This window comes from Primulina eburnea, chromosome 2 (genome assembly GCF_022965805.1).
Source record: "Primulina eburnea isolate SZY01 chromosome 2, ASM2296580v1, whole genome shotgun sequence".
NCBI classification, from domain to species: Eukaryota; Viridiplantae; Streptophyta; class Magnoliopsida; order Lamiales; family Gesneriaceae; genus Primulina; species Primulina eburnea.
This window is the reverse complement of record NC_133102.1, coordinates 19,917,078-19,920,559: the sequence shown is the minus strand read 5'-3', so window position 1 is coordinate 19,920,559 and position 3,482 is coordinate 19,917,078.

Genomic DNA, 3,482 nt, shown 5'->3' with positions numbered 1-3,482 from the left:
AGTTCTAATCAAATCATGTCTAGACTTGACTCGATCTATAACTCTAGGGATCCCGTTGTGAATAAGACGTCACTGGCTGTCACCTACCCTACCAATCGAGGTGATGTACGTCTTATTCCTAGAATTCGGCCTGATCTGTATCTGCATCTACAATAGGGGCGGTGATCTTCCCCTAAGCTGAGATATCGCCGAACATCTAGAAGTCTGCCTGATCTCCAGACTGTCCTATCTTAATGCATGAATACACAATCTGTAAACAAACATAATCATTCTAATGCAATGCCACAAGATCTGTAAACAAAGCATAGCAAGATTTGTATACAAGTTCTATAAACAAATCTATAAACAATCTTATCAAAACATAAATAATAGTCTAGTATGTGATTTTATTGGGAAACTCAAACGAGATCTGATTTGAGTTATATCTTCCCAGATATCACATGAATTATACCTTTGTCATCCCGATCTGATGAAGATGATGATCTGTATTCAACTCTGTCCATACCAATCTGAAAAGACAATATCGAATACGCTGTATCAGTGAATAACTCAATACACAATCTGTTCTGATCAATACTCAACTCAGTACATAATCTGATCAATATCTGAACCAAATACTATCTGATTATACCAACGATATCGTAATATCATCGAATTCATATATAAATCTGAACAATCTAAAATAACTGATGTTTCGACGGCATAACAATACTGTCTCGACAACCCCGTCAATCTAAACATCACAAATATAATACCAGACTTCGAAATCAATACTGATACAAATGATAATCTCAATAACAATACGAATCTGATATAAAATCTCAGTCAAATCAACTCTGAAAATCATAACAAATACATAAACAATCTGTTCTTTAATCTGACTTCAATTCTATAATGTCTACGGTAGCATAAACACCATATCTGAATCATATTCAATTCTGGCAATATCATAAATTCAAAACATGTCTAAACGTAACAAAACTTACGTCCAGATGAAGCCTGCATTGATAGGAACACAGTACCGAAGTCGGATTTTAATTCTGATAGACGGATCTTTCACAAATCTAATCTACGATCAATAAATTGAAAATTCTTCAAAGTCTCATCTCGATTCTTTCTTTCTTCTGAAGATTAGTTTATGCATGTATATATATATATATATATATATATATATATATATATATATATATATATATATATATATATATCTCGTGCATTCCAAGAGAACAAGTGGCGATTTTTCAAAATGCATGCCGCGCGCATATGCGCGCACAAGGCCGCGCATATGCGCCGGAGCTTCGGCCCGGCATCTGCTGCATATCTTCTCGCTCTCGCGCATATGCGCGAGATGTTCGACCTCGCACTCTCTTATTCGCGCATATGCGCGCCTTCAGTCGCGCATGTGCGCCATAGTTTCGGCCCTTCTCATTTATTTGGTGTATTTTCTTGTCTTTTCCGGTCCAATCTGTTCCGTCTATAATCATATTAATTATCACCAATAAATTATAATAATCATCGTCAAATCATTTCAGATTAACATAATAAATTTCTCGGGCCTTACATTTCTCCCCCTCTTAGATCTGAGTTCGTCCTCGAACTCGCAAAATCAATTCAGATACATTAGAAGAAATGTATACAAAGTTCAAAGCAAAACTCATCTCAATGAATCTGTTCTGAAATCTCTTTTCTTGTATCAACCTCTGATTCCAAGTCTGGAATAAGACTTCATGAAGTATACTATCATAATACTTCTTCCAATTCTTCTGACGGAATCAATCTTGCATTACTGGCTATACAACATCCGTATATACCAACCTGTCAGTTATAACAAAGCGATACCAACATTTGTTATCAAATTTATTTATCTCAATCAAAGACAATTATATCTCGACTTCAACTACCAATCATCATCATCCGATGTTGGTTTTCTTTAATCTGTTCATTCTGAACTGTCTTAATAACTTATTGTCATACAGTAATTCATACATTGACAATAAATCATAATACTAAGTACTAACATCCAGTACTAAATATCTCCCAATATCGGAATAATATCTTCTGACAGTTTGTCAATCGGTAAAACCATCTACGAAGGAGCTCGTGATATACTCTGTCACACGTGTAAAATAAATCAGAAATCATCATCTAATATAATCTACTGTGACATTCTGATCACTCTGATCATTTTTCTGACATCAATCTGTGTCATCTAATTCTGTTTGTACGTAATCTGGTACAAACTGATAGATATAGATTGAGAAATCTGTCAATCATAATCATATCATATCAAAATCTAAAGAAAATGGTTGTAATATTATTACGAACACCATAGAAATGTACTCCCATTTCTATTCAGAAATATACATATTCTGTAACCAATCTTCTGATTTCTATCTTTCTATCTTCTTCTGTTAGCAACTCAGACTTATCAGTACAATTTCTGCCAACATGTCTGCACAATTTCTGCCATAACTGATCTAATCTGTTTATATCACAATCTATCTGTTCGAATATAGTACATTCACAACCCTCTGAATGCAAACTGATTCACTATTGTGCGGTTCTGACACTATCTGTGATTCTAGATTCGAACTATTCTGTATAAACAAATCAGGTAATAATATAAAATAAAGAAGAAATACCTACCTGATATTCGGCACTGACTACAGATATCAAATTCTGTTATATAATTCTGAAACATTCTGATATCACAGTTCTGAACTGTTGCAACTCTCAACTGTTTACAATATTCTGTATCAAACATACATGAAAACCACAGTAATATCACTCAGATTCGAGATAAAAACAACCTATACAGATCTAGTGAGTTTAAGAAACTCATAAAACAACGATTGCTGGCAATACTGATAATTCTGACTACAGATCAATCTTCACAGTGCCCAAATCATCTGCCATCTCTCATATGCAAATAGAATATGCTCCCAAACAATATAAGATATCTCAAATACTGATTTAGATCAATCACCATACGCAAGCAGATATAACATAATAAGGGAATAAGAGAATAAGAAAATCTGTAAAATTCAGCATTTCTGACTTTCTGACATTTCTGCTAATTCTGATATATCTGTTACCTGTGTCGTTTACAGTCGCTGATTTCTGTCTCAACTGTGCAAATAAATCGGTATACAAACTTCAGATATCACATATTCTGAATACAATCTGTTTCAATTATGATTCCTACCTGACAAATTTCTGTATACAATAATCACGGTTCTTTGAATATTCAATAAATCTTCAAATATTCCATTTAATCAATCAGATGTTGTTAACATATCAAATATCATAGATATACCCAGCACAATCTTCAGAATACCTCTGAACATAGACGCTATTAATTTAGGATCAGAACTGAAATAACTTCAAGAGAATACCCAATCATCTGTAATTCTCACCCAGTATTCTAGTCTGTCAATTCTTTCAATTCTGTCTAATCATTCAGTATCATTCTATACATTCAA